Consider the following 23,853-nt stretch of genomic DNA (forward strand, 5'->3'; position numbering starts at 1 on the left):
TTAGTACAATTCAGCTCTCCATAACAAGATGGGAAGAGAGAAAACAGAGGATTGGGGAAGGGAAAGGAAGGGGACCACAATCCTGACAAAGTTTATGGGGGCCTTTCGCTCAACTTACAAAGTTACAAATAGTACTGAAATGTTTAAGAAAAGTGAGGAATAAGCATACACCCATAATCTATCTTTCCTTGAAAACTGCATAACTGAACTGGGTGTTGAGAAGTTATTTATTTCTCACTTCTTACTTTTTCAAAAACATCCTTTGTTTCTATAGAACATTAATTTGCTAACATTCTGCCAAAACTCTTTTTTTTTTCAGGTGTCTTAAAAGTATGCTGCTTTGACACTGCACAGAAGATATAACTCAGCTACTTCATGCTCCCAATCTCATCTAACTGGTGCTGGTTACTTGGTAGGCTCATGCCTTGTGATTTTTCATCACCATGAGGATCCCAAGAGGCATCACCAGAATCACCAACAGAAGAAACCTGGATCACTCATGGAATATATGGGCCAGGCAGACATTCTGCCCTATAGTGGAGATTGGAAGCCTGAAGCACTGACCTGTCACTCCCATGAGACCACATGTCAGTATTTCTACAAAGAAATAGTTTCTTTCTCAGCTGAAATATTTTGGGGGCTGATTCTTTTTTTCATCAAAATGTCAAAAATTGACACATATAATGTCAGTTTTCCAGCACTTCGACAGAAAATTGCACCTGATACAAATGTATGTATATCTCCTCTATTTCTCCATAGTAGCTGTTTTTTCAATAAGAAATTATGGAAAAAAGTGAAGATGTGTCAGAATCTATAGGCTCTAATAGTGGGATTCATCTGGGAAAATACAAAAATCTATAAATGAGACATCTACATCTGAGGTTGTCACCCTGGACTCCTTTCATAATCAATGGAGAGAAATAGGCACGTTTAGGGTGTGATTCATCTCATCCTGAAGAAGTGGATGGCTAAAATAGGTCAGCTGAATCATATTTTAAAAGCACCTATTTCTCTCCATTGGCAGTACAGGGAATCTACAGTGACAATTTCAGACCTTGACAGCTGAAGTTAAATAAAATGACTTCTGTCTTAAGTGACCATAGAACTGTTGTTCATAAACGTGTCATTTTGCAATATAATTTCACGTGTTTGTCTTATTTATAAGTATGCAATTATTTTTTTTCTTTCCCACTTAGTCACTAGCATGTTAATCCAGTCTGTTTTACATACAGATTTTTGCAATCTATATAGTATTGTTCAATCTTCTTCTATTCAACCCATCAAAATTTTACTGTAAAATCAGGCTTTAAACCAATAGCTTTAGGCCCATATCTGAGATAAACACATCATATTCCCAAAACTGAGATTTCTCTGTACTGCCTGCTTTTCCAGTTAGTGTCATCAATAATCTGTGGTCTTTTGAAATATATTTTGAAACACAACTCCCATAGCTGAATGACATCAGTTGATAGAAGGCAACAGATACTTCCATGTTGTTTCATCATGTGTACTACACAGCATCTTTTCACAAAGAATGTCATTTTACATAACAAGAAATTTTCAACATTTTATCTATCTGCGAGTGCCTCAAGTCATAAAACTATTACCTGTCACCTTGATTTCACATATGAATCAAGGATTTTTCATTAATTGCTGGTACCTTGGGAGTAAACACTGTAAAGACATAGTCATATAAAAGATAATGTCAGTAGATGGTACAGTGAACACAACCTTCATTTTGTAATGCTTCAGTTCTAGAAATAGGTGCCAGAAACAGTGATATCCTTCTTGATCTCTTGGAGAAATTAATTGTGACTTAAAATCTAGTTAACAGTTACAGATCTTTGCATCTAGTCCTCTAATTTTTTTCCAACATAATGAATTGCCTCAGCAGAATCCCAAGGGAAAGCAAACAACAATAAACCTGACTTTCCTCTAGGTGAACCCTGCAAACAGACATAAAAGAGTGAGGGATGGGCTATGAATTTCACTTCAGTGCACTAGTAATCTGATTGGGGTAAACCTGGGGTGGAAAACTCAGATTAACTTCCAGAAACATAATGCAGGTTTTCAGATTTTCATCGTGTAAAAAGCAAAAAGGAACTCTTAGATCATCTAATCTGCTTTCTTCTTGATCACAAGCACTTATCTTTCACATAGTTATCTTTACCTTGAGCCAAACTGTTTCTGTGCAGCTAAAGTATATCTTCCTGAGAGGCATCTAATCTTGATTTGAAGATCTCAGGAGATGGAAAATCCACCACTTCCCTCTATAATGTGTTCTGATAGCTAATAGCTATCAGCATTAAAAGTATGTGCCTTATTTCGAATTTGAATTCATCTGGCTTCAGGCTCTAGCCTTTGGTTCTCATTATGCCCTTCTCCACTAGATTACAGAGTCCTTTCATATCTATTATTTTTGCCTGAGAAAATATATATGCCATAAGCAAGTCTCCTCTCAATCTTCTTCCTCATAAACAGAAAGATCCAGCTCTTTAAATCTCACACAAGAAAGCTTTTCTCCCATTCTCAAAATGCTTCTGTATCTCCTTTCTACCATGTCGAGTAGCTCTGCTGAATCTTTCTAAAAACTTGAACCACAGTGTAAACATAAGATTCCAGCATTGTTCTTGCTCAGTTAAAACAGAAAGATCAGTTGTCCTGCTTCAGTACTGACCATTCAAAAATTGCATTGTTGTTGAAGTTTTGTTGTTGTTCTTGGCTTTATCATCTCATTCTGAGCTAATGTTCAATTGCTTGTCTTGTACAAATCCTACTTGTGTTTAAGTGATTACTTTCAGTAATTTGCTTTTGTCATTTTCATCCTTGTCTCCAGAAAGGTCATTTAGAATTGGTCAGTATTAAAACCCTGTTTAAAATGGCTTTGTTTACTAAGCTATCTTTTCCATCCCTTCAATATTCTCTTTGTTGTCTACCACTGAGTTACTCATAAATGTTACAGGAAGTAATTTCATGCTAACTTCTACACTGTTAATAAGAAACTTGCAGTCATTTTCTCTGGTACCTGTTCCTGTGAAGTCAGAGAATAAACATGTCATCTTTGAATTGTCTGGTGTGAGAATAACAGCAGGTAAAACGGTCTGATGAGTAATATTGTCCAGTCACTTTATATAGCTTTCTTGTACGTCAGGATTTCTAGGAATCCTTAAACAATGGTTATGGAGTGCCGCCCACTTCAGGATATAAACCATTAGTTTTTTGTTGTTTAATGGCATCTTTGATTACTAATTAAGGAGTTCTTGTCATTGTCTTCATGTGACACAAGTAAGACAGAACTTTTTTTTCTTTTTTTTTTAACATTGGAATATTTATTGCACCTTAAAACATTGTTTTCACTGAAGCTGAAATAATAAAAAATCTGGAATGAACTGTATCAGTACTAGTAAGACAAGCAGAATTTGAAGATTTAAATGTCATGCCAAAATCAGAAAAAGAGTTTTGCTTTCTTATTTATAGTAGTCACACATGAGATGGGAACAGAAGACTGTAGTCTTCCTCTTTTTGACTGAGAATAAAAATACAACGTTTTGGGGAAATGGCTTAAGCACCAAACTAAAGGAATCTAGTCTGAACCCTCTTATTAAGTTACACTGTCTTGTCTAAGTACAAGGGCTACTCTGAAAGTAATGCCTCCTATGTTATGATGTTGGCCCATGATGTCAGAGACAGATGTTGGTGGCACTGCAGTAGAGTTTGAATCTTCCTGCCAACATTACATTACATTTTATTGTACAACAAATGGCAGCAGAGGGGCACTCCAGAAGAATGCTGTCACGTGGAAGTGCAGATGAAGCAAAGGTGTGTCACTGAATTCCTCCATGCAGAAAAAAATGGCACTTGTTGATATTCATGGATGCGTGCTGAAAATTTATGGAGACCAAACAGTGGATATGAGCACAGTGAGGTGGTGGGTGGTGCATTTCATCAGTGGTAACAACAGTGGATCACCTCTACTGGTACAGATCTTTACAAGTGTGACATGCAGTATTTTCCATATTAATGGTTAAAATGCATAATTAATGGTGGTGACTATATTGAAAAATAGTATTTTGTAGCTGGGAATTTGCTCTATCAAATAGTATTAACTGTGCTCTTTGTACGTGTTGTAGTTTCCATGGAAGTAAATAAGGCATTACTTTCATTGCAACCTGTGTACTTGGACACACTGGGCAATTAAGACAAAATGCAAAAGTACACCAAAAGATGTTTGTTTTTCTATCCTGTGAAAATTTTGAAATGCTCTGTTTTGATTTACGTAACATTAAAAACATCTCTTTGATTGCCAACACCCCCCTCCACCCCCCACCCCCTACACACACACCATAAAATCAGTTATTCATACAGTACATATATATAAATGCAAATATACATTTACTTTTTTTCAAATTCAAATCAGAAACTTTTATTCTTAAGTCTACTCTTTCAATATCATAGCAAGCAGTTTTACCAACTCAACTTTCTGAAAGTTCTCCACTATATGTAGGTCGTATTGTCTGTGTAAAAGTCAAACATGCTGGTTTTATAGCCCTGCTTATCATGTATTTTTGACTGGTTTATCTCACTGCTAGTATTCATGTTTGGCACTTTATAAGTTCTACAGGGATATACATAGCTTAGATCTGTATCATATTTGTCAACAGAAACTCATTATTGGTAATGTCATTTTGGATGATTCATCTACTCCTCAACTAAAGACAGTACCTGTCCTACATAGGAAAATGGAGCCCACTCTGCTGGAACAGATCCTTTGCATAACAGAATGAGGTCCTACTATTCCAAGGTTTCACAACAGCAAAATTCTCACTGTCAGAAGTATTGTGCAGCCAACATTTTAGCAACAGTATTTTCTGTCTTCTGCTCTTTGCTTTCAGTGTCAGAAGGCACTGCCCTGTTTTCTGTTATTTTGTGTTATTCTAGAGAGCACCATATGGTTGTAAATCTTTTCAAAATAAGTCCATAACACTTCTTAGTCTTTCTATGGTTAACTTGCAATCTCTTTAGCAAAAAATCCTGATCCAAGGCAGTGGATCAGTGTGTGCTCCTAGCCTGTGTCTGTTCTGTTAATTACAAGATCTGCAGGGTCTAATCTCTTCCCCACAGTCCCGTGGCACAAGTTGGTGGGGTCTACACTCCTTAGGACTGTTTCCTCTGGAGGGCAGATTTGTCTTTGAATCATTTCCAGACAGATTCTGCCAACATGTGGATACGGTAAGCCTCCACTGTGAGGTTTTCAGGGCCACAAAACCCCATCCACACAGAGCCAAACAGTGAGCACACACAGTAACAACTCATTAAGACCAGCAGAAACATCCAAAAGTCTACTAATTATTTAGATACCTACTCTCCTCTTTGACAGGTTGTTAATTTAGTCAACTCAAAATTTGGACCCTAAATGCTACTGCTGAGGCACCATCATGTCATTTGTCTAAACATTATCATTTAGCTCTCTTGTTCCAGTGGCAGGTGAAGTCATTACACAGATAAAGTTGGTAGGGTACAATCTCACATCCTTACAGTGGGAGACCTCCAGAAAGAGATGTATGGGTTTGGATTCTTGCCACAACCACTGAGACACACTGACAGAGTAGGAGCAAGCACTCACTGCCACTGATGAATGTGGGGCCCATAAGAACTAAGGAGTCCATCACCATTGCTCTGCACTGCACCACAGAGCTTTCCTTGATGTTCTGGAAGCCACTCAGTCCAGGTGCCAGAGGTCAGAGATTATGAATGATTTCCATGCAGGGGAAAAAAAAAGAGAGAGAGAGAGAGAGAGAGAGAAAGAGAGAGAGAGAGAAAGAGAAATAAGAAGTAAAATACTTCAATAGACCTTTCATCCCGGAAGGGCTGTGCATTCAGAGATTGACAGACTTCTGTGAATCATGCAGTACTACAGCCATAGCCAGAAAAGCAGATTAGATAATATTGACAATCAGTGCCTACTCAAATGCCCATTTTAGCTGAAATAAGTGCCACAGAGATCAAAGAATAATATTTAGGATACAAAATCTCACATTATTATTATGTAATGTAATAGACATAAATGCATATAGTTCTTAACTAAATAAAAAGGGTATATGCCACCTTACTTCTTATGACATTCATCACAGAAAGCTACTCAGTGTAGTCCAGTATTGTGTTAGGGAAATGAGAGGAGCACTTATTCTTTCACATTAGTTAATGTGTCAAAAGCTTTTTATCTCAAAGATATTAAATGGTAAGAACAGTGTGTTTCAACTTCTAAATTGTCATACATCAAAGATTTTGGAGGACTTCTTTTTTAAATTGACAGTTGTCATTTAATATACAGCATGATCCAAAGCATATTATTTCTGAATGTTACTAGGGAGATTTCATTGGCTTTTGTGACATTTCCAGTCTTTGTTATAATTGGCTAACAGCTTTTTTAACCTACTGTCATTTTAGAAATAGTGTACCTGGTGGTCTGGGGTACAACATCTTCTGTTTTCTTATTTCTTTGTTGTCCAAAAAATGTTACCTTAATGATAAAAAGTGACATTATTTTAAAAGATAAGAAACACCAAAATTATTTTCTATCTGACCTTTACAGTTACCAGAACAAGCAGCTTCTGTTAGCAAAATAGTTCAAGCTTTTTATTACAAAGGATATTTGGCAGTGTTCCATAAGGGAAAAAAAAGTACATGTAGTTCTTGTCAGGGGAAGTCATTAAGACCTCTCTCTTTATGCCAGGCTAACATTTTAACAAAAAATAAAATTCTAGGTATTTTACGATAGAGGGGTAAGTGAGCTGTGAGAGGCAGGAATATTTCACACAATGCTTTTGTGAAACTACTAATGTAGTTTTATGTCTTTGATTGCGCTGCATTGAAGCAAATGCAGTGGGTTTACCAAAGAGTTCAAGGAGATTTTGGTGACCTTCATTTTCCAGCTGCACATTTATGCATTCGGAGTTTTCTTCTTCACCCCAGCATGTTATGCTGTTAGAACAACACTCCTTCTTTATGTGGGAGAAAGAAAAGGAAAACAGATAAAGTCACTGAAAGGCTTGAAGTGACTAAAACTCCATATTTATAACTTTTTAAATAATTATGGCTACTTCCAGGCTGAATTCTTTTTCCCAGGTAAAAGTTCACAAACCAATTGTTTGCTCCACTCCATACATCTGGTAATCAATTATACAGGTTACCACAAAACTTTACAGAGGTAGAAGTGCTTGAGAATTCAAAGACATCCAGCACAGAGCCATTCAACTGTTGTTCTGGTTCTTCGGACCGAGAAAGGATGATACATGTCTTGCTATAAGCTCGCATGGCAAAGATGTCACTGATCCTTAAGAAAATTATGAGAGTCAAATTAAAATACAGAAAAAATTTAGAACACAGCCCTTTTTTTTGTTGTTGAAGCAGTTTGTTGTTTTACTGTCTTGCTCAGCTGGTGGTATTGCCTGTAGCCTACAAATGGACAGAATACATTTTAGGTTCATGAAAGAAAAATAAAATACTATTTAAAACGATAAGATTCCTTTAAGAAAATAATTGGAGGCAGTAACAGTCATTAACTCTGGAATACATAATTCTTCCCACAGTTCTTCATAAAAAGCGAACTGTGTTGTATGCCACATTATTAAGCAATATATGAGTTAAAAATCTTCCTCAAAGATGCACGGCCTAAAACCTGAAAAATTATACTATATGCAAATTGTCATAAAGGACCGACTTTACTGACCATTTCTTTGTGTTTGGGGGATAAATTTCTGCATGGCATAATATTTCCACTTGCATTGGTTTCCTGGCATGAAAATGTTTATTGCACTCATTAGCTAAGAGGATGTCGGCACTGGTCCAATGAACACAGATCTGCCTTCTGATTTCAGCCATTAAATTGCAATGGGATTCATAGGCTTAACATTGTGGGTGTGAGAATAATAAAATGGAACTCCATCTTTAGCCCAGTTACCATGGATGCAGTTAAAGGTCATAGTGGCAGCTGCTAACTAGTTGCCTTTTTAGCTGTATTTCCCTCCTGCTATGTGTTTTTGTGTACCTTAGTGTCTGCAGGTCTGCCTTAGAGCAATTCCACTTCCTTAACTTGGCTTACGGGTGTCTTCTTCAACATGATGGGTGCATTCCCATAAATATGGTTGCTACAGGCATCCTTTTATTCAATTATTCATGTTTTAATGGGAAATGAATGTAAAGACCTTAAAAAAAAATAGCAACACAGCCTGGTCAGCATTCCGAATTATTTTCATTTTCTGCATTTTGCTTCACATTCCTAACTGAGGGGAAAAAGGAAATGTACATAGTGAATTCCCATCTCCATTTAAACTCATAATGGGTTCAGGCACCGATGCATTCACAATGTGGAACATCAACCACTAGCTCTCCATTCGGCCCCAAGTCCTAGGAGTTAATTCCCTGTACTGCCTGAAGTGTCAGAGTAATTACCACTGATCAGCCCTATTTCTCAGTGCTCTGTCCTGCTTTGAGAGGCACCCTGTTTATTGATGCACCGCCACATCATCACAGTGCTTTCATTCAGACAAGCTGCTTAATCGAAAGGGTTGGGACAATGCCGGATTTTCAAAGAGAAGAAGTGGAAAAAAATTAAAAGTAGCCAAGTAAAATAAAGTGAATAGTAAAGAAACCTGAAAGCTCCACAGAATATTTCCTTATGTCAACACTTCATTTCAATAGATTTTTAAACTCCTGTTCATTTCCAAAAGAAGGTACTGTGAGTCTTTTCTGTGGTGACTCAACAGCGTGATCACATCCTTTTTGAAGATTTTTAAGAGCACAGGGCTGGAAGGCCTCCTTGAGGAAAGTTTATTGGTTTTTGTTCCATTTATATACAGATTATGACTGTGTCAACCTCTATGAACCACTATACAAAGGAACTTTTTTTAAAAAAGTTTTTTCCTCTCTGTTTTAAAGATACATTTATATAACGTGTCATTTCACGAAAATAAATTAAGTACTATCTGAGCCAAATGTTTCAGTTCCACACAAGGGTGGCTTCTGGTTGTGTTTGGCAGTGTGCCACTTTATCCATTTTATTTCAAATACATTGTGAAACTTTTAATACAGTATATAAGTACAAATGCTATAAAGCCGACACTGCTACTAATTCATGCTTGTCCTCTCCTTTCATTTCTGTGAATGTTAGAGAGTGGCTGAAAGTTGTACTGAATTCATTTCAACCTGAATTCTATCAGGCTTTGTGAGGTTGTGAAGAGAGAGAAGAGAGATTTATCTGGACCAGCATTTTATCTTTGTACTCAGTGTTTCCCTTAATTGAGTTGCTCTTGGACAGTGTTCTTTAAGTCTGTGGCTACCCAGCTGCCTATAGTGAAACTTTCAGTTTAATATCTTTTGCCTGGAAAACCAATTACTGCATGAAAAAGGAAACAAACACATAATGACGAACACAAGTGCAAACAAATCGGTTATTTAACTGTTTGCTGAGATATTTTAATGACATCACTCCCTCTGTGGCTTTGCTTCATTAAAAAATAAAAGTAAGTTTCATGAGTTGCTCAACAGCGTTGTTGAAAGTATCAGAAGAACACTGCTATGCCATCAGTGTCTTCAGTTTTACTATTTCCTCCACCATACTTTTAATCAGAGAATTTCTTCTCGTGCCTTGTTTACTGTTGATATTTTCTGGCTGATTGGATAGGAATGACATTTTGACAATTTACTGTAGCAGTAAGCACTGTACAAACAAAAGGTGCTGATGAAAACTCGGAACCCATTATTATGTAAATTATGGCTGACTAACATAGATTCCATCTCCCAGTCACCATCATTGAGACCAGTTTTACTCAATGATAATAATTTTCATGATTGCAGTCTTCAGAGAGATCAGAAATATGCTTTAGCTGTTGCATTTATCTACTGCAGGTACTTGACCCTTAATTAAATTCTGAAACTTTTTTATATAATAAAGTAAAATACAGCTGACACTTCTATTCAGACAAAGAGCATCAAACATAGATCTACCAAATCAGATAAAGGTGTTTCAGACTTACCCTGTTGTAGTACTAGAAAAACAAAGACTTCAACATCTTTTGAGAGAGCTTAAAGTTTAAAAATGAATAAATAAGTAAATAAATAAATAAATAAAAGCATACAGATGAGCAATTTAAATGTTGCACTTCAATGCTGTATTTGCCAAATCCTGGGCTTGCTGGCTTGCTCTGTAAAACAGTCTTGAACTTTATATTAAAATATGCAGGATTGGGGGGAAAAAAATCACAAATGAGCTCTGAGTATAAATAGGTGGTGTTGTCTGCTCACATATCGCCATCATAAGTGCAGAAAGGAAAATAAAATAATAGGTTAGTTAATGTTCCCCACTAACTTTCATAATACAGTACTCTCCAAAATCTTGAAAATTGTGCTCTATAAAAGCAATCCTCATGGAAACAGACTAGAAGCAACTCAAGGGGCAGCACCACTGAGCTTGGGTTGTACTGCTAACATATACATAAATGATGAAACACTCTGTAAATGCAACAGCTAATTGGTTTAGTATACATATATCTTCTAGAATATGTTCCAAAAACAAGACCAGGGAGAAGGGGTACACTGTAGGGAAAAAGGGAGCGAGGCATTTCATTTAATATTTTCATCTTTTTAAGACAGCTCTGCACCCTTTTAGTGGATGTTTAACTTCCCATTCTCTCATTAATTTCCCTTCATCCCCCCTCTGCCTCCCATCAGCTTCCCTCTCTCCTCCCCAGTTTTACATCCAGTTTCTCAAAAAAGAAAATGGCTATTCCAGGTAAGCTGTTAGAAATCAGGTTTAAAAAGTGGTGGAGTGCTATAAAAATGGAGAATCAGTGTTTCTTTAGACACGTAAGGCTTTGCTAAACTGTCAGTTCATAGAGCCAATGAGCTAAGAAAAGTAATTACTTAAGTGGATTTCATGAAGAGTAGAAAGATGATTGTGCCACATTAAATAACAATTGTATCCTTAATGATGTGTTGGACTATAATACAAACATCCTTCTACCATTATATGCACTACAATATACCTTTCTAATTACTCTGGTGGCTTCCTGTTCCTTTATTAAGACGCTATGCTTTCAGAGACTATGTAAGCATTATGTGAGCTTTTTTTATAAAAAAGCTACAGGGAGTGCAGCTGCATGGTCATTGATAAATTGGTTATAAATTACTGACACATTGTCTATGAATATAATTATTATTTTATTCTTCTTTTTTCCTTCATGATATTTTTTTCTTAGAAAAGATCTAATGAAATTAAATAAAATTACTTCTCCGGGTTCCTTTGGTATTTCTAGGTATGTATTATAACTACAGATAATTAATATGACAGATTGATAACAACATGTTAGACTTTAGAGACAAATGTAGAATGGGGTAGATAATTTAGTATTGTTAGTTTCAGTGATTTCTTGCTTCTGGTCTGTGAACCCTTTGAGACCCTTGGGCTTCCTGTCAGTGGTCCCTGAAAAGGCTATTTTATTATCTGAGAGCTTAAATATGCTGCATGGGTATTCCTGTCCACTAAAAATATTTTCAGATTGTTTGCCAGCTCAGAAGGATTGAAAATCACTTCTCTATTTCAGTGCTCATATTATGCCACTTGGAGATATAAATCCTATCAATCATTAGTTTCAATTTCCTTATGTTCTATCAGCATAGGGAGTTTACACTTGGACCCAGTCAAAGTTTGCAGACATTAATAATCCCATTGGAAAACATAAATAAATAAATAAATCTTCAAAGTATATAGAAGGATTGAGGAACAGGAAAAAGTCATAAAATTGGACAATTCTGGATTCTCTGTCAGAGTTTCATTTTGCTTTTACAGTGGAAAATTTAATGCAGAAATTCAAATAAGTGAATACAATGTGTTTCTACTCTGTTTTGTCAGAGTAGATGCACTCCTAACTCCTGTTCATTTGCTACCTATTAATACCAAGTAGTGATAATTCTGTGAACAGTCCACTCTACTTCTATGCACACTGTACAGCAGTCTCAAATCAGGTAGTCAAATCCACATCTTAGGAATTTTATCAGTAAAACTGATAGAACATTGTCCAAGTTACTTTTCACTGCTGGGTGACCTGAAGTTAGATTAGGCAAAAGAGAACAATATTCTTTTGAAAACCAGCTTTGATCCTTTCATAATATTCCATTAATATGAAAAATATGTGTGACCAAAAACTTTGGCGGTTCTCAATGATATTATATAACCTTTGCAAAAAACTAAGACACTATACAGCTAGTTTCATATTTGACTGATCACACACTGTCAAGTTAAGAAGAAACACTACCCATAATTTGAAATAAAATCCACTTATGCAACTCATATGTAATTAAAATAATTAATTTCCTACAACCAACTTGGTAGCTATGTATTTTCTCTTTAGTTCGTAATTCTTGCTGGTACATTAGGAGCTTTGTGCTTAGATTGCGTGCTAGGCAGAATTATGGGAATCTTTAAAAATCTTCTGCTGTGCTACTCTGTTGGCTAAACTAAAGATTATTCAATTGTCTCTGGGAAGCAAGCAGAGTAACTCCTGTGATACTTCATTTGAACAATATATATTTAGCCATATATTTCTTCTTTCTCATTCAGTCACAAGAGCCAAAAAAATTTTTGCAGAGTAAAACTACAACTAATTTTTGAACTAGGATGAGCAAGCAGAAACTGGGAATAACTTTTCATTCTTACCTGAACTCCATTTCTTCTGCAGAGTTTCCTTTTCTCGATATTTACCAGAATTTGATACTTACATTGTGTTTACCATGAGGTGACCAATCCTGTCTGTTCATCTTCTGGAAGAGGGCATCCATAGATCTTTTGCTTTGTTCTGAAACATCAGAAGTTACCTACCATGGAGACTAAATAAAAACAAACAAACAAACAAAAAATCCTACCTTCAAAATTAAATTAAAATATTAGAAATGCATAGCATGTGACATTTTCATCTGCATTCTAAGGGAATAAACATTGCTTGGAAAGGAATAAAAATGAGAAACTCAGCAAAGAAGGTTACATATAACATCTTAGGACTTAGAACTGTCACATCACACATCCTCCTGCGTGCTGCAGAGAATGGTAAGTCAGACTTCTTCTTAAAGTCTGGGAAAAACTACTTTCTCCCAAACTAATAGCTCATATACATGAACTTATAATTTACATCTGGAACACTGAGAACTTCATTCAGTAAGAAATGTCAACTACATTTAGGCACCTAAGTGAACATTTTCAGTCATGGAAACCTTAGGTCAGAAACTGCATTTCTTTTCAGTGCCCAGACTCTGCTGGGACATTGATTTTGAACAAGGAGTCTAATATTCCTTCTTACCTGAAGGTCTTGTGCTTAGTAATGCTTCTGCCTAAGAAAAAAAAATTGACTTTCCCAACTTTCTGTCATGTTAGGGAACAGCCTTTGATTTCCAGGTGCATTTCTGGCCCAGATCACTAGTTGGAGGGAAACTGAGACAAACAGACATAAAATGACCTGCCTAAGATTGTGGGCAAGGTGCTGTGGAGGTAGGAAGAAAGCCTACATATGAAATCTGTATCTGAAACACAAGTCCATTCTTCTCCTATTGAAAGAGGGAATACTGTAAGCATCTGTGATTCTGACTGTGATTAACTGCCAAGGTTTATGGCCAGGATGGAATATGTTTTTGCAAAATTGACCCTGCAATACCCTCGGTGCTTAGGCAGCGCACCACACGTACTATGGTATGTAGATGTTTCTCCAGACAGATTGCATAGAAGCATCCATCTGAAGAGTGTACACATGGTATCTCTTTGCTTACAAACCAGCTAGTGGATTTTGTGTTGCTGTGCTTAGAGGCACACAGCATCAGGCTGTGTAAGCTATTCACAGGGGAGCTGGTGCTGAGATGCAACAGTGCCTGTTCCAGAAGTGCGTGAGCTCTGGAAGCTAACAGAAGCACAAAACTGGATTTGTATTGAGACATCTCACCTCCGTTTTTACTGGAGTATCAGGAAGCAGACTGTTGTGATGCTGTGAAGGGTGCTGCCTGTTGCATGCTGTTGCCTGTTCCTCAGTGCTAGTCCTAAAGGTGCTGCAGAGGTTTCGCATTCCACCTTGGAGTGAGCTGGACTTATGAACTGGAACTGAGATCAGAACTGGCAGCCAGGCCCATGCCAAATTGAAGTTTTATTTATTTGGCCATTTCATTGCAAGGTAGACACTGTGTCTGTGGTTTACATCTTTAAAATCAAATAAACTATTTATATATGTTGAAGAACTGTAGGACACATAGGCCTTATTCACTAATATTTTTATGGTTTCTTTACACTTGACAAGTAAAGAATTTGTGAAAGTGTTTTTTGTACCCAAATCCCACTGATTTCTTGTTGGTTTGTACGTGTGTGTGTGTGTGTGTGTGTTTTAATTAAGAAAAGGTATGATCTAGGTTAGTAACATGGCAGCACGGACACTTCTGAAAGAATTTTTAATCCTTTTTTTATTATTATTATTTTTTAAATCTGAATGCAGTTGATGAAAAGTTATTAAACACCATCAACTTTTATCTGCTTACCGTTTTTGTGTTATTACGTGAGGATACCTTATATGAATTTCAGGTCAGAGTGGAAATATAAATTGGATACTGTTTTTTTTTCCCTTCTATCCCAATAATATTGATTTGTTTACAACACCACGGAAAGCCTTATGCAAATTTTCTTGCTACACCATACCCATTATACCTTAAAGAGAAAATAGCCTAATAAAAATTCTCAAAACAGCTATTACTTGTAGAAAAGGAAACTGAAAGGTCTACAGTCTCTCAAAGTGTCATTGTTATTAGCTTCAGCTTCCTCTAGCCTAAGCTAGAGGAAGAAATCAGAAGCGTTCTTTCATGGTGACATATTCCTGTGAGCTCCAGATGAAGCCAGCAAAGACACAAAAAGGCTATTGTCTGGGCTTATATTTTGGTCCTGCAGACAAGGGGGCTCCTGGATGTTTTCTCTTCTCCTGCTGAAAGTTTGTCAGGTTGCTCCTTCACACACCTTCACGGCTTCACCACCTGCTGAACACATTGCAGGATATTTCACATAGGCATTAGTAGTTTCAGTCTGTGTTACTGTCATCCTAAAGCACAATCTTTCCATGCACTTTGCACTATAAGGGCAGGAAACCAGTATCTTTCGTAGTAATGACTTCCAGTTTACAGCCTTCATTTGTTATATTTCCTCAATAGCTGTTGTGTTGAGATTAACTGCATAAATGGTCTGCAGCTGGCTGTTATGAATTAAGGGAGTTTAATCAAAGTATTTCTAATGTACAGCATAATGATAATACATGGGGGAAGTACTATTTAAGAGATAATGATGGCTTCAGAAGATCACTGTTGTAATGTTTAGTGCATATGCCTTCAGCATTGAATTTGTTGTTGTTCTGAATATGCTTAATGGATCAGTGAAAAGCTGCCTAATGTGGGATTGTTTGATGGGGCTGACAGAGCTGGAATTAGCCCATTGCTGTTTACTGCATACAGCCATTAAGATTAATTGCTGCCAGATAATTTTGACTGTTTTTATCTTCGGGAAAAAGTGTCACTAATGGGTTTATAAATTGGTTCACTATTACTAATAGTAAGGCCAGTGTAACAGGAGAGGATGTCAGCAGCTAATTCTAAAGATAAAGGTAAAAAGTATGAAGTACTATATGACTTGCTAGTTTTAAGGGATAATGTTATCTAATAACAGACAGACTGATATATGATGCTCATTAATGCTATTTCCCGGGCTTTGGGTTGAACCTAATAGATGCTAATAAAGTCTTATTTGATGTACCATTAAAAAGCTCAATCTGTTTTCTGCATTAATGCGCAATGTTGTTTATCACATTTTCAGTGACTAAAACCCAAACCTTCAATCTGTTACATAACTAAACTGTATCAGGCTAGTTATACCTATTTTTGCCTTTGTTTAGAGACATGGAAAAATTTATAGGGCAACCACTATCCTGTATGTACTGTACGCAATTTGCATCACTCAGCATCCTGTCAACAAGGATATTACTTCAGATTTTTTGTAAGCTATCTTCTTTTGCATATTTCATCACTGGTAAATTCAGCAGTTCTGCAAAGAACTCCATCTAAGAAAGAAATTAATTGGTTTGCAAGTGTTAAAAAAACTCCGTGCGATATGGACAAAAGATTGTCCAAGGAGGACAAACCCACATTAGAGGTTAATAGTCTGGTACACCACATATACATGCATGTGTAGCGCCTCTTATTTGTTGTGCATTAAAATGAAAGTCCTTTGTGCACTGTCTCAAATATATCCCTTGTATCTAAGGGCATTGACAAGGGAGTGGGAAGAACATGCACTAAATAGATAGAAACACACACAAGGAACGCTTAATGAAGAGGGAAAACCAATAACTCATGAGTAGTGAAGTTGTTCTTTTCTCAAGTAGAGGCAGTGTAAATTATGAAGTTATTCTCTTCTTGAGTGAAAAGATCATTTGTATTTTTCATTACCAATTCTCATACTATGCTGAGAATATCTTCAATGTTTTTGAAGGGCTGTGGATAGTAAAACAGCACTCATCTAAAAATAAGGTCATCGCCAGCAACACAGGGAAAAAACTTTATGCACTATTTTTCCCTTTGCTAGCATATGAGGATAATTGAGCAGCGAAAAGGAAAAAAAGTCTTGGATGCTAGGATCTGTTCTACTGTATTTGCTCTTTCCACTGTAGTATTCCAGGTGGCATTTTATTTCTTTGCTATTAAGGTCACAAAGCCTTTATCATGGTTTAGACCCTTTTCCCATGCAGCATTCTCACCTTTTGCTACACTTATATCATCTGCCTACCGATTAGGTGTAGGGGAGTGGTTGCAGTCTGAGCATTCTTCCTTCTGTTTACGTCTGAGCATTGCACAGTGCTGCCTGGACATATCTATTCAGTCTTGGAGGTACTTTATATTTGGATTCTGATTTCCTTCTCTCAGATATGTTCCACCACTGGCTACAGTATCCATATCCAATCAATCATTTTCCAATTAAACCTTTGTCTGTACACAGATCTAGCACTGTTTTGACTTAAATCGATTTAGAATCAGTTTCATTAATTCAGTACAAACTCTATGTAGATACATTAATGTTGGCTTACAAGCAGCTTATTTTGGTTTACTTTTAACTCAATATAAGTTAAACCATGCTCTGTCAGGCTTATATTGATTTAAAAGAGCTGACACAACCGATATCACTGTTTTAGCAACATTGATTTTAAATCCTGTTCTAGTTAAAACAATGCAATTTGCACATAGTCCCAAATTTTGCTCCCAAAAAGTGTTGCCAGTGTTTCCAAGCACAGCCCTTTATAAATGCCCATTAGCCTCTCCTTTCTGTTGTTAATGATTCTAAATAATGTCTTGAGGCAAGTCTTGATTAGGTTGTTAACCAAGCACTCTGTGGCAGGCAATTTAGGATGATAGTTAACACAAAAATTATTCCAGAATAAGGTATGGTGTTGTTTAAATGCAGAGAGGTTATACTGGAGCACTGCAGTGTAAAGACATTTGGACAGAACAGGATATCTCTAGCCTGCTCCAGAAGGGAATGGATCCACTGTTAGATCTACCAGCCCAGATGCCTTGGGCACCTTACAGCATCTCGAATGCTGAAAGACAGTTCACTTATTTGAATGATACCTCCATCTCATCCTGAGTTAAGAATGCTGGGGGGGTTATGGAGTTTTAAGTAGTCTGCATAGAAAGTAAATTGTCAGACAGAGAGAAAAGGCAAGAAGAAAGAGGGAGAGAAGATCTAAGGATGTTTCAGACAGCCCTCTTACAGTGGTATCTTATTTTGCTGAGATGGTCCTCTACCTTGCAGATGCACCTGTTTTGGGCCATGCCACACATGCCAAGGCATGCTTCCTAATCTGCTGTTTTATACAAAGCTGCTCTAATTATGGATTTGCAGAAACAGCACGTTCATCCTGAACAATCTTTCCCAAGCCAAGCACAGATTTTGGACTGCTTACCGTAAAAGCAGCAGTCACTAAACTTACTTGACTGATTGTTTCTAACCCAATATCTGCTAAACTATGTCTTGCAGAACACAGGGCCTGATCTTCCTTAAGGTAAAGCCAATCTAATACAGACAACGCTTTAGAAGTTTACATAGTATCACTAGTGCCAAGGAAGACAAGGAATACAAAGAATTTGCATTTATTCTGCAGTACAGCATAAATGCAACTTGATCATTTTTTCTTGAAAAACTTGATTTTTATTTATTTTATTCTGTAAAGGAGGACTATCAAAATTTATGTTCATTCTCAAAATGAGCACCTGAACTTCCTAAACTTCTGAGCTCACAGCTGCTTGTGTTAGTGTGTGAATGGCAGCTGTCTCACTGGAGGAGGGCTTCACCTTGCAGTCCTGGAGGAATGCTCAGACTTGGCACAGTCCCAGCCAGCCCCCCAAAGATCATATATGAAGGTATTGGCCTGTTACAAATTTACTCAGAGCACTGTTTTTACTACCAGATATGTTCTATAACGTATGGACTGTAAACAATATGCTCTTTCCAAACTTTGGCTTTCTCTTCACATTCAGTAATTCCACATAGTTACCTGGAGCAAAACCATCCCCAGTAGTTTCTTGAGCAAGAAGCAGTATTATTGCAGGTCACAGCCATATCCACATAGATCTTGAGACACTGTTTCCATGGTCCTTTGCACAGTCCTACGTCAGTGGCTCATGCATAATTAATATTGCTGAGAATAGGACTCAACTTTAGATCTGCATTGTAGTACCTATCAGGACCTGCAGAACACTATGAGATGCCTTACACAGGGGAGTAGACTTTTCCTGTAGATAATTTAAAGCAGAAACTTCACCAAGGTGCTTTACAGCACTGACTTTCACTTTCCATTGACTGGATAGGAAGCCGTGTGAGACAAAGTTCCTACCTTAGACGCTTCATTTACGTATCTAAATTTAGACAATGCAAAGAGCCTTATAATTTTTTATTTTTTTTTTTATTTTTTTCCAGAAGGATTTTTGGTTTGATTGTTTTCTTTCAGGATGAAATTCATCCCTCTGCAACAGCCATGTTCAGGACAGAGAACTCTACTGTTTCTTTTTTTAACTCTCATTCGAAGAGTTTATTTCAAAGCAGAGCAAACCCCATATTAGTCCTCACAAAGTCCTGTTCAGGTTTAGTCATCCAGAAAGATCTCTGTCTTGGAAAGGATGTGTGCCTAGAGGGATGTATAGAGTTTAGTCTGACCCATTAAGCAGGTACAAATTTGACGACACAGTCCTGTGTCTCACTTCAGCCTAGAAGGTTGAGGAATTTGTCAGGCCCCTGGAAGTTATTAAGTGTTACATTAATTGCTTCTTTTCACTTGCCACCTTCTTGAGCTTTTGCAGTTCATATTTTTGAACTTTTCTCAGCAGTCCAGACCATTAGGAATGTCTATTTTTTTCACCCATAGTAAAAGTAGCGGTTATCAGGTAATAACAGGATTTTTGAAGCTGAGGCATTAAAAGTACCTAGAGTGGCAAAATGATTAAATCACAAGTCTTGCCAACATCGTAAGATGTCTTTCTGTCCTTTCAAGACTGGTTTATGTATATCTGTTTGCAGCAAATTCTCAAACTAAATTGCTTTTTTTAACGTATACACAGACTTACATGGATGAACCCAGGCCATGGATAAATGTTGTGAAAGCGTGGGCTGATAGGTCCTGCAGCCATTCTATCTGTCAATGTCAAAAATCCTTTGTCTGGTTCATAAAATGTTATTTTATCACAAACACAAAGATATGTGGGGTGCTTTCCAAAACTGAAGTATGACTATAGAAATGGCAAAACTTTCTCTCCCTAAATTCACACTTGAAAATGATGTGCTGAAATTTTCAAATTGACCCAATTAAGAGTACTGTGAACAAATGGAGAGGTTTAACACAACAAATGAAATAAGTTGGATTTAAAAAAAAATAAATAAATAAATTCAAGTCATGGCAATATTATCCTGAAATTAAACTCTTTAATATGGAAGATTGTCTCAGCTTCAGACAGTTTCAGGCCAATTCTTCCCAGACTGCAGCTATTACCTCAAAAAATTACATAACTTGCCTCTTTTCTGAAAAACGCTGGAGCCCAACTGGTGCTCCATTATTAACATCAGAGCTGTCAGCATCTCAGGGAGGCAAGAGAAGAAAGCAAAGCATTCCTACCAGCAGCAACAAAACCATACTTGCACTTAGAGAAATCTTCCTTCAATCCTCTTTACTCCAAGCAGAGAACTACTTAAAGTACAGTATGCGGAAGATGGTATTCATTTCACTTTTGCTATCTAGGAGTTAGAAGCCTCTGTTAGATGTCTATAAGTAAAAGTCAGCTTGACTTCCTCTCTAGACAATGAGGAGAGAGAGGCACCTCCAGAGGGTGATTCATCCCACCTGAAGACAGGTATCGAAGAGAGATAGAAGGAATCACCCTTTGGAGATGCCTATCTCTTTCCAGTGACTACAAAGGGAGTCTGTGGTGTGCAGCTTAAAATTGACAGCTGAAGTTATGTGAGATGAAATCTAATCCTAAGCATAAATAACACAGGTGGAGCTTTACTTGCCTGTACTGAACAGAAAGTTACTAGGGATGTTACTGAAAGTGTTCTGCATTAAAAATTCACATAGTGTTTGGTGCTTGTTAGCGAGCATGAACTAATGCAATACAGTGTGTATAACTACACTTCTATATCATCAGTGTCTGAGACTTAGTGAAAGGTAGGAATGGCAAACTTATGATGAGATCGTGATTCCTAAGGGAACTTGGGGCCCTGACCAGCTTTGAGTGTTCTTGTTCCTCGGTGCTACTTGTTTATGAACACAGTAATGACAACCCTGGACATCTTTTACTATCTAAGCACCTTTTAACCTGTTTTAGATGATATCCTAGCAGCATGGCATGTTCGCTGACTTTTCATACTGCCAGATATGTACAGGATGAGGAACTACATTATAAAAAAACTCTTAAAAACTTAGAACATATTTCTTTCATATGATGTGTACGATTTCTTCAGTTGACATAAAAGCATTATTCATTTTAGTTGTGTAAGCAGTAATCTGAGTGACACCAATGGATTTGCTTACACATTGCTTCAGACTAGTCCCATCGAGTGTCAGTGGGGACTTGCGAAGTAGCAGCTCTTGACCCTGGCTCTCTAGGTTCTATCCAATGTCCCAGTGATACCAAAGCTTCTTTATTTCAGTTCAAAGACTCTAACATTAAACAGGGTTGTGCTTGAACTAATGAAGCTGGTGGGTGCTATGTCATGACATGCTGCAGGATCTATCATGATAGGGTTGACTGAGGGTGCAAAGCCTTCTGAAAATGTGGCAGAAGTAATGGCATAAACCAGCACAACAGAAGATTAGGATTCCAGTGTCTAAGCTGCTCTCTGACCTTCTTTTGTAGAAGTGTGGAGATATTCAAATGGACTTTATCTGGTCATGGCTTTGGCTATGTTAATGGAGAAAAACAAAGTTTAGCTTTTGCTTTTGCAGCCCCTACTAGACAGGACATCAAAAGCAGAAGCATTCAGAATACCTCTGCAGCCTTATTATTTATCTTTATTAATATCTTCTTGATGACAAAGTTAGATAGACATAACGTTATGATTGGGTTCAAAATTTTAAAGGCTCTTTCAAATTAACCTTGTCACCACCCAGACTCTGCTGAACTTTGCCATGGGCATCCATATAGCTAAGGTTTCACATCAAGGATTTTCCTCTGATTTAAATCAAACTGAGAAGAGAACAGAGGCCTTTTTATTTAGTTTCAAGAGACTTCTTTGGAAGATCTAAATTCAAGTGTATCTGAGTATTTCATCACTACTTAGATGTTCTGTCAGCTCTGTCTTTTAAATCTAGGTATTTTTAGTATTCTTAGTGTAACACATGCATGAGAAAATACTGTAGCTGTGAAAGTCCAGATTGTGCAATCTACTAACCTAGAAGGTACTGTCACTTTTATGTGCCCTATATTTTATTCATCCATAACTCAAATAAATGCAGATTTTTTTTTTTTTAGAAACTTATCTTTAGCCCAGTCCTCAGTGTTTGGAATTTGAGAATCAGGTCATCTGGATAAATGCTACAGTATTTGCTTGTATGCTATACATCCTCCATAAGCAGCACTACACAAATAAATTGCATCTTATGCCTTCCTATAGGAAAATTTTCAACATATTTTAACCGGATGGATTTCATTTCATTGTTCATAAAGATGTCAATTTGTTTTTCATGGTATTCTCCACCTTCAGCAAATAAAAGTAAAATCAGAAATTTATATTTAAATCATCCATCTAGAGAGAATGATTTACAAAGTGCCACTTACTCAGAGAATATTTCAGTCTAAGTTATCTAATCGTTTTCTAAAATTAGATGCTACTTTCAAAAATCAAAATTGTTGGAGTTATTAACATAGCACCTCTTTAGAGAGATTATAACATACACAAACATCTGGGAAAAATTCTGGAAGAACAAGTTGTGTCAGATTTGAATGTGTTTAAAGCAACACATTAAAAGTACTGGCAAGGTTGCATTTGTAGGAAGAAGCAAATTGCTTGAAACCCTGACCCCACTGAAATTAATGAGATTTCACCCTTTGTCTATACTATTCAGATATGTCCCCGGTGACCATGACCACGAGAAAGATTCTTGCACAAGGACATCTGAAATCATAGGCTCTGTCTCTTGAAACAGTAGGTACATTTGGCGTTTCTGTGCTTCAGTATTTCTTGCAGTCAGCGCACAATATGTGTCCCAGCTTGAAGGCTTCTAATAGTTGATAGAAGATAAAAATAAATGTTGCTATTTACAGATCCAAAAAATTCTTCAGAGCAGGAGTGAAAATGTTTTGACTGTTTCATAAAACAAGTGTGAAAAATGGGCAGTGAATAATTTTGAAGGGGTCAATATTAAATGTGTATTACTGCCGATAAATCCCAGCTAGAAATTAGAACAAACTTGAGTGAAAAATAAAGGATCAGATCTTCATTCTGCAGACTCAGTCTAGTCCAGTTTCCTGTATTGGAGTGTTGTCTTCAATGTTTCTGCCTTTTATAAGAGCATATTCTAATATCTCCTAGGATTTAGTGATTTTTATGGGGCCACTACTTTCTTTCAGTCACTTGATTTTATGGGGTCAAAAGTCTACAATACATTCCAGGATGCCTCTGACCCTTGAAAGCACATTGCATGAGATGTGAAGGCAGCAACTAGCTTTTGCTCAAAAGCAAGAGCCAGGTAGCCAGAGAACTTAAAACTACCACAAAAAAATAGAGGTGGGCAAGATTTGGGGAAATCTGGGGAAAGAGGAGAAAGCTAAGAAAGGAAGAACTGAAGGAGATGGTTGGAAGGACACTGTGTGAAGTGCTCAGGTCTCAAGCTATGAGACAATACAGTACTAACTACACTGAGAAAAGCCAATCAGGCCATAAAATTGAAGCTAGTAAAATAAAAATTGTGAAAGAAAAATAAAGAGGGTTGAACCCAGGAAGACAAAAATGGACAAGGTGTTATAAAGGATTTAGTAAAGTGTTGTCTTGAGGACTGCCCTGTCTTTTCCAAAAGCAGCAGCAGCTGCAAGACCAGCTAGTTAGGCCCCACAGCCCCCATCAGTGTGTCTTCTGTCTGCCTATCTGGTACTGCAGAGGTTTTCAGCTGCTGTGGCAGAAGCAAAACTCAGTTTTGATTCCAGTCCTGCAGAGTCCTGACATTGCTGGCTGTCAGAAATACCCATCATTACTGAATCTCTAACAGACTGAAGAATTATCTGGGGCAGCTACCAGCAAAGAACTCA

The 23,853-nt window shown here is 37.1% G+C and overlaps 1 long non-coding RNA gene across 5 annotated transcripts in view; it reads left to right on the forward strand.

Moving 5' to 3' along the window:
- LOC107306672 (uncharacterized) overlaps positions 1-23,853 on the forward strand; it is a 151,668-nt gene that overhangs the window by 35,229 nt on the left and 92,586 nt on the right. For 2 of the 5 annotated variants that reach the window (XR_014947766.1, XR_014947758.1), the window contains one exon: positions 320-15,829. The exons of the other annotated variants lie outside the window; for them this stretch is intronic. This is a non-coding gene — a long non-coding RNA (uncharacterized LOC107306672). Of the gene's footprint in view, positions 1-319; positions 15,830-23,853 lie in introns of those variants that run through there. 5 annotated transcript variants of the gene reach the window in all.

Source organism: Coturnix japonica, chromosome 1 (genome assembly GCF_054131305.1).
Source record: "Coturnix japonica strain WE chromosome 1, WE-NBRP24, whole genome shotgun sequence".
Taxonomy (NCBI): domain Eukaryota; kingdom Metazoa; phylum Chordata; class Aves; order Galliformes; family Phasianidae; genus Coturnix; species Coturnix japonica.